We start from the raw sequence: 13,885 nt of genomic DNA on the forward strand, positions 1-13,885 counted from the left end.
AGGTAAAAGCTTAATATTAAAAAGAAAACATTCAATATTAAATCTAAAATATTAATTTAAAGTTTAGCAAAATTCTTTGAAAATATGTTTACGATATATAATTTTCAAAAATAGTTTCAAAATATATATAAAATTTCAACATAAATTTAGTCTATTAATTTTTAAAAATGTGCAACTATAGTCCTCAACCTGTTAAGGCGAGCAAATTTGGAAAGTACAAATGCCAAGGTGGTGATTAATTGTTGCACAAGGAGTTGTCTGCAGCATGCCACACGAAAGGAGGAAGGGGAGGATGGCAGGAAATCTTTTTCTTGATCTCATGGCATTAATGTCTTATCGTGCACATTCATTACCCGGCCTATAAGAGTTAAGACAGAGGTAGATTTTTTTACCTTTTGATCTGTGTACCACTTTTTGCTTTGAAGCAGCTGTAGAACAAATCTGTAGTTCATAGAATTGTACCTTCTGTAAGACATTTTTTGCAGGAAGTGATTTTGAAATTGTAGGTGACAATGGAGGCCAATTTCACACTTCTAACAGACAAGAAGTCGGTGCCCTTTTTGGGCAAAGTATATGATAAATGAATGCAAGGACTGTTTAGGTTTAAGGAGGAGAAGTTGTGGGTGGCAGCTCGATTGATGCTTGTGGAGGAGGTGGCACATATCAGTCACCGGTATTGAACTAACATGGAGGTTTACTCTCTGATTATGGCGTGGGCCTATGAATTTGAACCGGAGGTGGAAAAGGTAAAACTCACATTGGTCAAATTGATTGATGGGGAGTTTTTGATTAACCTGGATTCAATCTTGGAGTGGGTGGTGTCGGGAGTTGGCATTCGAATTATGGAAGGGGACGCCTAGGAGGAATTGCTTCCTTTTATTCGTGGCCCAGAGGATGAAATCAAATACCAGTGCTGTGAACGAGCCCGAGTGGGGTGGGAAGCGATGAAACTCTTTGTTAAATTAACAAGGGTGGATGAAGTCCTGAATGCGTTGCATGTGGTGGCAAGGATGGAGGTTGGTAGGGAATTGAGAGATAGGGCTGAAGAAGGAAGGGCCATACAGCTATTGGCAAGCTTGGAGGGCGACCCCAACTTCAGGTGCCTAAACTGCATTCCAAAAATGAAAGCTGAAGCGGCAAAAGGGAAAGTCAAAGCATCGACCTCCGAGGAGGGAAGGGACTGGGAGGAGGCGACCCAGGGGGATAGTGAGACTGAGTGAGCGGCCTATCGGCAATGAACTAGTTTTTTTGTCTGCTTGCTATAAGTTGTGGACAAATTTTGTATCTTGAAACTTTTCAATTAATTGAATGAAAAAACCTTGACCAATAAACTTTTGTATCTGGCAACTTTTGAAATTTTGTATTTTGAATGACTATATAGTAATAGTATATATTTATAAAATTATAATCAACCATAATCAATGTACAAATAATTAATGGAACGAATTGAATTTTTTTTTTTATAGCATTACATAAAAAGATCACGGTATTACATTTATTTCCATTATTTAACAAATAATTGAAATAACGTAGCTCATATACAAAAAGCATCTGAAAGAAATTAATTAATAAAAATGAAATAGAATTATAGAAAGCATTTTTATACAAAAAGCATTTGAAAGAAATTAATTAATAAAAATGAAATAGAATTATAGAAAGCATTTTTATATCCATAAGACTGTAAGAGGCAAAGTGAAACAAACTAGAATGTGAAAAATTATCATTAATATTTATGCTTTTGAAATTTACAATTTTTTCGTCAGAGACTTGAGTCCCCCAAAAACTTAAAAGCCAAAATGAGTGAGCCACTGGCACTCAACCTGTTAGGGTTCAAAGACATAGTAAAAAAAAACTACAGGTAGTGGAATTGTTTACAATTTTGCCCTAAGAATCTGGCCCTCCTTCCATGTAGAATTCTTCAGATAGCATAAGCTGAGAGAATTCTTCAAGCCACATGTAGTTTGGAAAGTCATCCAAAAGGAACCATTTCCAAAGAAAGTCCCTGCCAATCCGCACCCATTTTCTGTGATGCGTCAGCTGATCCGCATTCAGGTTTAGGAGAAACGGTTGCCTGGCCACTGGCAGTGTTTGGTCAGGGAGGAGAAGCTTGGATAAATCACTTGCCCAAGGGATCCCCACCCCTACTTCTACAAGAATGACAAGAGTAATGTCATCTACAAGGAAGTCTTCCTTAAAAACCTTCCTCAACAGCATCAGCATATCCACCTTGTCTCCTCCCAAGTCTAGAAGAGACGCTAAGAAGCAGGATGTAAGGTCCGTGTTAACACGGTACCTATTTTCGTTTCGCATAAATTCTCTACCCAGCACCATCCGCATAGCTTCATTGGTGAACGACCCAACCTCCTTGCAAACTGATTGGAGGGTTGGGTCTCTAACGGAGCCTAGAAAGGCCCTCTGTTCCTCTGCAGAAATGATTCTCAAGCGGATGGGAGTGTCCATCTTGAGAAAACAGATTAACAAATTAAACAACCTGAGCAATGAGCCTATAAACCTAAAATATCGTGAGCTCTGACGATTTATCTACCAAATGGCAAAGGCCAATTGAAGATGAAAGAAGCAGAGATCGTATATAAATTGTTGAAGCTCTTGATTGTAATAATTACTTCTTTAACAGTATTAACTACTATAAAAAAATTTAAATCTTTTGTATCTCTGCAAATCTTTCCCATAAATGCACGAGTGTGAAAAATTGGAAACAGCTATGAACCAGTACCAAATTAGCAAGTATCACATTGGAAGTCGTGGGGACATAGTGGATTGTCGTAAGTGAATAGAGGGAACGAAATTATTGATCGTGATTCGTGACATTTGATACGTGTCTATTGAATCCAATTCCATTCTGGGCACTTTCTGGTGAGCTATGTTCCCTTCAAAAAATTGGGCCGAAATAAAACTTCAGCCATTGATATACGATCATCGAACGGTTTAAAATCATTGATAGATTTTAGGTATGTGTCACCCTTTACGTGTCAAAGAGGTCGCGCTTATTGATACATCATGCAGAGTCCGGATTCAATGTATGATGTGATGTGATGTGATGTACTGATGTGATGTGATGTGATGTGCCTTGCCTATTAATGGCAATGAATTTATGAAATCGCCAATGAATTATATATTGTACCATAAATAACAAAATATTCGCCAAAACAAATTAAATAATTTTCAAGCGGTGGATAAAAATCGCCAATACATTTAAATAATTTTTCCTTTGGAGTAAAATTTTTCGCTCATACAATTATATATTTGTTCCTTTTAACAATAATTATTTGCCTCCCACAATAAATATTTTCCCCATAGAACAACGTATTATTCGCCAGAAATTTATGGCATTTTCGTACCCTAGAAAAAAAATCGCCAATACAAAATAATTCTTTTGTCATTTTAAAAAAAAAATTCGCCAGTGATATGAAAATTTCCCCCCAAAAATAATGTCTGATTTGCCAGGATTTTACACAGTTGCCCGGGGGGGTTTCTTAAAGTTATCCCTGATATGCTCTACAAAATCGAACAAATGCGCTAAACAATCAGACACATGCGCTACATAACTAAACAAATGCACCACAATAAATTGCATATGCACTATGAGAAATTACAAATGTGCTTCAAGTTTTAACCTATGTGCTAAAAGAATCTAAAAACTAGGACACAAAAATATCGCGCAAAATCATACAAAAATCTTCAAAAACCTAGCTAAATCTAGCTAAAAATCATACGAGGAGGTTAGGAAATTCACTTACTAGTGGTCCATATGTTGTTGGTCACTCATATCATCGAACCCACGCAAATCAGTGGCTGGCATAAGGTGGCACCATTTTGCTATCTCTCTCCTTCTCCTCTCCAAGCTCCAATCTCCAAAAGCCAAGTGTACAAATGAGCTCAAAGTGGACCCTTGGAGGCTTATATAGCTTCATGTGTTGCCTAGATGGATGTGCACAGTGTATGTTTTGTACTAGGCATGTAGTTTTAAACAGAATATCATTTTATTTTTATTTTTTTGACAGATCCATATCGAAAATTTTTGCAAAAATCTAAAAAAATCCAAAAAATCAACAAAAGTTTGCAAAAATCTAAAAAATCCAAAAAATCGCCAAAATTTTGCAAAAATAAAATAAAATAAAAATTGCCAAAAATCAACAAAATCACCCCGAGTGGCAATTTTTTTCTCAATTCATCTCCCGAGAGGGCATCATCATCATATCAAAATCATAGCACTATCGACATCTGAAAATCAGTATCTGGGGCATCATATCGAAAACTTTGACAACGACAACAAAATCAAAAATTTTGGGGTGACATCAAGTAATTTTCTTTGAATCAACATGTGGTCACACGTCACTTCAAAGAGGGGCAAAATGTAGATGCCTAAAACTTGTACACTCAATTAAATGAATTTTATTTATTTAATTATCATTTATCCATCCTATTAGTTAAACTAAGGTTTAATTAATATCCCCTTTTCTTCTATCTAACCATTAATTAAATACAACATTTAATTAATATCTCCTTTCTTCCATTAATTGAATAAATTCTATTTATTTAATTAAATTCTCTTCCACCATTTTAATTCAATTTACATTTAATTAAAATCCTTTCTACAAATAAATAAATCAATATTTATTTATAGCCCCCCCCCCACACACACTTGCATTTTCCTACAAATGCAAGTTGAATTAATTTTAGTTGAAATAAATCTTTTTATTTTAAATAAAATTCATATTTATCCCACTTGCATTCTCCTACATTTTCCATTAACCTCCTAATCATTCTTCTAGAAGTCCTCAAATCCCACTTAACTAGCTTGAATTCCTCCAATCATGTCACATCCTAAATTTGGGGGAGTCATTTCTCCAAATTTGGGAAAAGTCTTCAATATGTGTTGAAGACTTAACCTTTTTCAACAAGTTCACTTGTTGAGCCTTCCAAACTTGTAAGGCCCTTACAAAATCCTTGAAGTTTATCTACCTTCCAATAAGTTAACCTCCAAAGTCTTAAAAGAGCATTTAATGCCTCTTACAAGACATCACCCTAGCCCATGATGGTTGTCCCTTTGACCGTCTTCCAATTTTGCATAAGAGTTTAACTCTTGGACAATAGCCTTCATCCTTGGATAATAGCTTTATCCAATGGTTTATCCTCTCAAGGTTAACCCTCAAAGATTAATAAGCATCTAATGCTTACTTAACATCCCCTCAAGCCTCCTCATGGTGACACTTGTCAAACTAAAATTGGATTGAAAAACTCACATGGATTGATAACTTTCAATCCTAACCCTTGATAAGATCTCAATCTTAGCCATCCATTTGACCAATTTCTCTATAAATAGAGCCCATTTCTTCAATCCAATCATCCAAGTTTTATGCATCTACACTATAGTCACATAACATTTAGCATTTTTGCCTCTCTTGGAAAGTAGTAATTAGATCATTTAGTAGTATCATAGCCTAGATTTATCATGTTTTACATATCATGTTAGTAATATATCATGTTAGTTTCATTTCCATGCTAGCCTAATATCATCTTAATATACCATTTTCATGTTAGTTTAGTTTCATATCGATCTCATCATCTTGCACCATCTCAATATCATAGTTTCATATCCATATCAAAATCACCACTAGGATCTTAGTTGCATTCATTTAGATTTTAGATTATACAATATCTCTCGTTCTTTGAGTAGTCATCCCAAGATCAAGTTCTCTTCCAAGATGAGAGTCACCTTGAATCTAAAGGATCCTTGGAGATAGTGGACAATGGGATGTGCTTAGAGATTTTGTTTCATTTTCTTGTCTTATGATTTTCTAACCTCTAACATAATGTTTCATTGGTGTGTTTGTGTTGTTTGTCTCTCTTTTGTAGGTACCACAATCTGAGCATACACCAACTAGTAGGGTCAAGTGGGAGCACCCCTTGTGGAATCTATGGGTAGCACCCTTGACATATTCCCTAGAGTGATATTTCTACACCTTTAATTCTAGAGTATACTTATGGTTATGAGTGGTCATCTTTTGGCTACCTCAACTCTTAATTAAGTCATATTATCTTTATTATATTGATATTTAGCTATTTAGGTTATCCTTGGGCCTATATAGTCATTATTAGGTTGCCCTAGGTGATATTCTATGTATAAGTAAGGTATATATAGGGGTAGTGAGTCTTATTTCATCATTAGATTTTTAAGTGTGTTCTCATTGAGCTATTTGGAGGATTGTCCCCTCGAAGTGGCTTGTTATTCTTAGTTGTTATAAAGCATTTTAACAGTATTTCATAATTTCTCCCTCTTTTGTGCAAGTTATTTCATAAAAAGTGGTTTTAGAGCACAATCTTGGCACCAGAAAGGCAAGTCTTTTTCTTCAATTTTCGAGGTCATTTTTTAAATCACATCTCTTTCAAATTTGAGGGATTTTTTAATTATTTTATTTTAGAGTATTTTTAAAGGATGTATTGAAGCAAGTTACTCCAAATTTTAAAGAAAAAGAAGAATTATTGGGCAACTAATAATCGTCCTTCACCTACAACAATGATTTTTACTAATTGTTTGTCTGCACTAATTGAGTGATTTTAATTATTCAATTAGCATTAGTGTCATTCTTCTATCTCCTTGTAATTATTTAAGTATTAATTTATCTAATCCATCTTTTAAATTAACTAACCAATCTTCATTGTTTAATCACCTTGATTAATCATTCTTCTTCAATTAAATAATGTCCTAATTATTTAGTCTCTTTAACCTAAGTTGATTATCCTTCTATGATATTTTTTATATTTTGTAAAAATAAAGCAATTATAATCACAGATGGTGCAAAAAAGGCAAAGCAAAATTTCATAGGGAGTGAGGAAATTGGAATACGAATTATTCAATGATGCTGGGAAGGGCAAGAATTTGGAATGCACTGAGTGGGAGTTCATCCAATCAATCGATGTTGAGGAGGAAATTGATGAAGATGTGGAGTATCTCAAGGATTTGGCTATCATCTGTAGTTTTATTGGTGCCAGGGTGGATCACAAGAGGATTTGCAGATGGATTGAGGATACATGGCAGACACCACAAATTACCAAATTCCTGCCCAGAGGGTTTTTCATTGTCATCTTCATGACTGAAGAAGAGCGACAAAAGGTATTGGAGGGGGGTCTGTGGATAGTGGATTTAAAACCTTATACATTCAATGTTGGCACAAGAATTTTAATCCACTAAAAATAGACCCGTATGATAAACCGTTGTGGATTCACCTAAACAATCTCCCGATGGAGTATTGGACAGAGGAAGCACTTGCAAAAATTGGAAGATCATTAAGAACTTTAATGGATATCAACACAGACATTGCACAAGGAGACTCTTACATCTATGCAAGATTACAATTGGTCGCAGTTAGAAGAATCCCCTTGCAGGTTAAATTATGTGTGCATGGTATGGAATGGATATAGTCGGTGGAAATAGAGGAGGAGATATATTTTTGTTTGAATTGTGGGAGACGAAACCACTCCACAAGAAATTGTAAGATTCTAAAGAAAGAGAAGAAGGAATGGAGGCTGAAGAAAAAAAAGTATTCTGAAATCCATGAAAATGTGACATGTCTTGAATATAAAAAGATGGATGATGATCTGCAAACTATCCCCTCAAGGTCGGAAGAGCTGAGGGCACAAGAGGACCCAAAAATGGATAAAAATTTTGAACTTGCGGAGTTCGAGGATGGGATCGATCATGCAATGCAATCAGAGAATGAAGAGTTGTCTGATGTTGAATTGGAGGGTGACAAATTAGGGATTGTGGACAAATGAAGTATTGGCCAATCATTGAGTATTATTATAGATAAATCTAAGTCGAATAGGGGGAGGAAATTGAACAGAACTAAAACAGAAGAGGAGGCGGCTGAGAAGGGCTTACTCAGCGTTTCAAAATTTCTTAGATGGAAAAGTACCAAGGGAGTCAAGGGCTCCCTTGGGAAGAAATGAAGATCACTACATGGAATGTCAGGGGCATAACTGCTCTTGATAAGCGTCAGATGTTAAAGGGACATCTGGTGAAGTTAGCATGTGATATTATATTTCTTCAGGAAAAGAAATATAGTAAAGAGAAGGGTGATAAATTCATTAGTTATTGTCGAGAATGGAATGGTTTCTTCCAACCGGTAGTTTGTCTGGTTGGAGGCTTGGGGTTGCTTTGCAAATCAACTTATGTTGGAGTTGAATGTCTGAAAGGTGGGAGCAATTGGTTATCGTGTTTGGTGCATAGAAAATGTAGGCAATTTGAATTCGAATTGTGGAATGTATATGTGCCTACCCAATCTCAGGAGAAAATGAATATTTGGGAGCAGATATATCAATCTCTATTGGCAAGCGGTAATAAAAACATAATAATGGGGTGTATCTCATAGAAAAGAATGATGGGGCGAGAAAAATCACAAAGGACATGTTGGATTTCAAGAACTTCATGTAGACAATTGAACTCATAGACTGTAAACTAATGGAAGGGTGGTTCACATGGACGAATAGGAGGAAAGGATTCTCCAACATTGCAAAACATCTGGATAGATTCTTGATCAGCAACTACTGGATTAAGGGATTCAGATCTCATTGAAAACATTGCCCTTTAGTATCTCAGAACACTACCCAATATAGTTGGGCATTGGAGTAGCTATTCAAGGTGGCAGCGAGTACTTCAAGTTCCAGAATATGTGGTGGAGAGACAAATCATTAAGGGGGTGATTGGAAGAATGGTGGAACCATTATAGCTATATTAAAGGTACGCCTAGTTTCTATTTTTTTTAAAGATATCATTTATTAAGGATCAACTTAGAGTGTGGAATAAGGAGGTTTTTAGGAATTATTTTTCAGAGAAAGAACGACTAGAAGCATAATTGGAGGCCCTCAATAGGAAAGTATTTGCTGATGGGATGAATGTGAAAGACTTCAGTCAAGAGAAGGTGCTAAAAGAGATGTTGTCTAAGGTGTTAGCCAGAGAAGAAATCTATTGGAGAGATAAAATCGAGGAGTTGTGGATTAATGAAGGTGATAGAAATACAAATTTCTTCCACACTTCAGTCTAAGCAAGAAGAGCATAAAGTCTTATCTGCGAAATTACCTCAGGGAATAGAGTTAGTATCAAAGATAGGGATAGCATTGGTTAGGCAATCATGGAATACTTTGAGAAAATCTTAAATATGGATGAGAGGACTGATGAAAATCTTAGGGAGCTGATGTTGGAGGCCACCCCCAAGTTGATATCACAAGAGGACAACCTAATGCTAATGGCACCATTTACAGAAGAGGAGGTCAAGGTTGCAGTATTTGGGCTCCATTCGGATAAAGCCCCTGGGATGGATGGCTTCCTTGCAAGATTTTATCAAAATTGTTGGGAATTCATCAAATCAGATTTGTGCAAAGTTATCAAGTAGGTACGAACTAAAGGTAAAATTGTCAAGGAGATTAATAATATTGTAATCACTATCAACCCAAAGAAGGAAAGAGTGAATATATTTGAAGATTATAGGCCCGTGGCATTATGTAACATAGTGTATAAGATAATAAACAAGGCTATAGCTAATAGATTAAAGAAAATATTTCCGAAGCTAATCTCTCTGGAGAAAAATGGCTTTGTATCGGGATGGGAAACAACTGACAACATCATTCTTGCATCTAAGACAATACACTCTATAGTCGTTGATAGAAAAAAGGCGATGATAGTTAAGCTTGACATCTCCAAGGCATATGACAAAGTGTGTTGGGACTTCTTATTAGGGGTGCTCAAAAGAATGGCCTTTGACAAAAGATGGATCATAATGATCGAAATCTGCATATGCTCTCCCCATTTCTCTATAGATGTGAATGAGGCACTTTATGGTTTTTTCAAGAGTAAGAACAGCTTGAGACAAGGTGATCCGATTTCACCTTTCCTTTTTGTTCTCATGGCAGAGTCTTTTATCAAATGCATCATCAAGTTAAGCGAGGATTCTATTTGGAAAGGGATCACAATTTAGGAAGGGTTGAATTCAATCATGCATTCCCAATTCGCTGATGACACGACATTGTTTGGGGAGGCCATTGTTAGGGAGGCAAAGGTTATCAAGGAAATGATAGAACTCTTTGCATCCATGGTTGGGCAGCATATTAATGAGAATAAAATGGAGGTAATTTTTTTCAATACAAAAATGGCAACACAGAGGAGAATTGCCAAATTGCTGGGGTGGCAAATTGGCAAATTGTCGGTTAAGTATCTTGGGGTCCCACTGTTCTCTGGAGTTGCCAAAATGATAGTATGAGAAGATTTGATCTCGAAGTGTAGGCACATGATGGAATAATGGAAACATAAATGACTCTCACTACTTGGTAGAATACAACTCATCAAGTCAGTATTGGTGGCTATGCCCATCTATGCCATGTCAGTTTTCAAATTATCCAACAAAGCTTTACAAATGCTGGAAATCTTTTTCAAAAAAATATTATGGGAGGGAGATAAACAAGTGAAGAAGATCCCACTTCTCAACTGGAACTTGGTGTGCAAATCAAAGATGAATGGAGGGGAGGGATTGAGAAGTATGGAAATGCAAAACCTGGCTTTAGGGGCGAAACTCATATGGAAGATGTACAGATCCCCCGAGAAGATTTGGTGCAAGATTATGCAGAAAAAGTATCTAGATAATGGAGATCCCAGTAGAATCCTCACAATGAACAACACTAATAATGGGTCAGAAGTATGGAAATTTATGCGGGAATGCAGACCTATAATAACATATCATTTGACCTGGAAAATTGGAGATAGGAAAAAGGTGAATTTTTAGTTTGACTCTTGGGAAAGACATGAGAACATAAGCAAGTTGTTTAGTCAGACAGATTGGATGAAGGAGGCAGAGTTAGCTTACAGAGAATTTGTGGTGGATTATGTTAGAGAAACATACCCGGGTAGTGGAATTTATGAATGGATTTTGATTCGAATGGAGAGAATGACCAACGATGATCAAAGGAAATTGGATGAAATTTTAAGGGAGAAGAATTACCATTCGACAGGTTGCCAATGAAATTGTATGGTGCGCTGCTCGGTCTGGTGAATACTCTGCCAGATTGGGCTATCATGTCCAATTCTTAGAAGAGGAGGATAAAGACTGGCCAATCCATCTTTGTTGGGACAAGATGGTGGCTCCCAAGGCGGGAGCCTTCTTGTGGACAGTATTACATGGAAGGATTCTTACAAGAGAGCGGTTGAAATTGTATGGTATCTATGGTCCAATGGTATGTGTACTATGCAAACAAAATGAGGAAACTACTAACCATTTACTTTACGACTATCCCTTTGCAAAGTGTTGTTGGAATTGGTTGTGTTAGAGTTTAGAATGGGTATCCACAATAGATGACTGTCTAGAAAACTATATTAAAAGATGGTCGAGACTATATATGAATTTTGTTTGGGGGAATGTATGGAAGATACCGCCATCGATGGTGATATGATAAATATGGAAAGAACATAATTGAAGAAATTTTTAAGAAAAAGAGCTTCCTGTTGAGAAAGTGATTGACAAAATCAAAGCAAGAATAAGTGAAGTAGCCAATAAAAAGGCCAATGACAAGAAAATAGAATTCATCTCTAAGTGGGATAAGCAGATTCAAAAGGAATGGGGTTCATTGAAGCCTCCTAATATCAATATCATGTATAAGGAGGTCAAATGATCTCGGGTCACATGGGAGGCTCTGAGTGATGGGTGGCTTAAGGTAAATTTTGATGGGGTTGCAAAAGGAAATTTGGGCACCGCTGGGTATGGTTGTATGGTTAGAGATGAAATGGGCAAAATTATATTTAGTTTATGTGGTCACCTGGGTGTCTCCACAAACAACAAAGCAGAAGCTATGGTATTAACAAGGGGTTTGAAGCAGTGTACTGATTTGGCGTTAAATTCGATTCTGATAGGAGAGTCACAGATTTTGATTAATGCAATTAAGAATGAAACTACACCTAATTGGAGGATTCGGAGGTTAGTAAAGGATATTTTGACCTTTCTTGATAAGATCCTGAATTACAAAGTTTCCCATATATTATGAGAGGCAAATAGGGTCGTTGATCACATGAAAAATTTGGGAGTAGGCTTGAGGGACAAAGAAGAACAAATTTTGAGGGAAATCCCAAATGAGGAATTAAACAAAATCCTAAAGGATGATTATTGTGGATAGTCTAGGAGGAACAAGATAGGCATCAGATAAAGAAGGACATAATAAATGCATGCGTCTGGAACTCAAATTATGATTTGATTCTAGCCTAACCTTGCCTGCTTCAAATTAGGACTAAAATAGGAGTCGTTAATCAAGGGATGAAGTGATGTTGCATTGGATAAGGCACATGTCAAGAATCCATGGATGAATTTGGTATAATGAGTTTTCACGGGGATTGTGGTGTTTCTAATTTTTAGACAGAGCTCACTGGTCGATTATGATGAGAATCTTGTGAACCGTAAATTGTAAGATTTTGGAGTCATTATCGGGACTCTTTCCATATTGAAATAGCTTCATAATGTTTGATTATAAATATATGGTACATCGGTCTATGGGGGAATTGAGGGGTGTGGCTGTGAGGATGGTTCATCATTTTGGATTGAGTTGCTTGTGCGAGGAAGAGATGTTCCAGCAGCAATTTCAAAGGCTTTTCCGTTCGGATGAGAGAACATGGGATGTGTTGTGGAGGCTGGCGAGGGGTATTCTGGGCAGCAAGAGACACTGGTGTGACGGTTTTATTTATGAGGCGGTGTTATACCCTCTGGTTAACATTCTAGATTTGAAAGAAGTTTGTGTCCAAAAAATTGATGGATTTGTGAGATTGGTGGATGGGCAGGTTGTCGCCAGTGCTATTTTGGATTTAGATTCAAACGGATAGACAAGCATACTAAAGTGTTATTTTAATCCCATCCACTATATTACTGACTCATCAGATGAGAGCTCTAATTCTGAAGATGAGGAGGTCGTGGAGGCTCGGGCTGAGCGAAGGAGTAGGAAGAATTTCATTACTGAGGCATGGGAGGTATTTTGGGTGGGAGTTATGAACTATGATCTGGGGCCTTTTAGGAGGTTGTTGTACTCCACAAACAATTGGTTCACTATTGCGGTGACAGTTTGGGTGGTTGATATTGGGGAAAGAGTATATGCCATTCTCCATTATTTGGATTAGTGTATAATTAGTGGTGTTTTTTTAATGTTCTATGTAAGTCAGATGAGCTGAATGTACGAGAGATATCCCCTTTTGATAGCACTTAATAATATATTTAAAAATATATATATCCTTATATGATTAAATAATTATTATTAAAATCCTAACTAACCATACTTCTAAGGTTAAATAATTCCTTAATTATTAAATATTTCCTAATTCCTAAGCCCTTAGAATTAAATAAATATAAATATTTATTTAATTATCCTCACATGTGGGTGAGAATAAATGATTTTTATTTATTTATTTCTCATACAACTTACTCCAAATTTCCTATTTCTCCACTCAACTTACCAAATTCATCTCCCCACTTAACTCTTCCTCTTTCCTCATCCAACTCATCTCTCTCTTCACTTCTTACTCCCACTTGCTAATTTCTCTCACCTCCCTCTCCACTTAACTCTTCCTCTCATGTGATATTGACTATTGATCTCCCAAAATTAATAAATCCTAGCCCTTCATTTGACCCTCATCCTCTATAAATTTGAATCATATCTAATATTTTCATATAACCTCATCCTCGATGGTATTTTTGAATCATCACATCCCTTTGAGCTTTTGATTTTGATTTGTGCACACTTAATAATATTTGAGACTATTTTGATTATGCTTTTGATTTTTCTTTGGCCACATATTTGTGCATATTATGAAATGATGATTATGTTAGTAGAGCAGTGGTAG

The sequence above is a fragment of the Cryptomeria japonica genome, chromosome 9 (assembly GCF_030272615.1).
Source record: "Cryptomeria japonica chromosome 9, Sugi_1.0, whole genome shotgun sequence".
NCBI classification, from domain to species: Eukaryota; Viridiplantae; Streptophyta; class Pinopsida; order Cupressales; family Cupressaceae; genus Cryptomeria; species Cryptomeria japonica.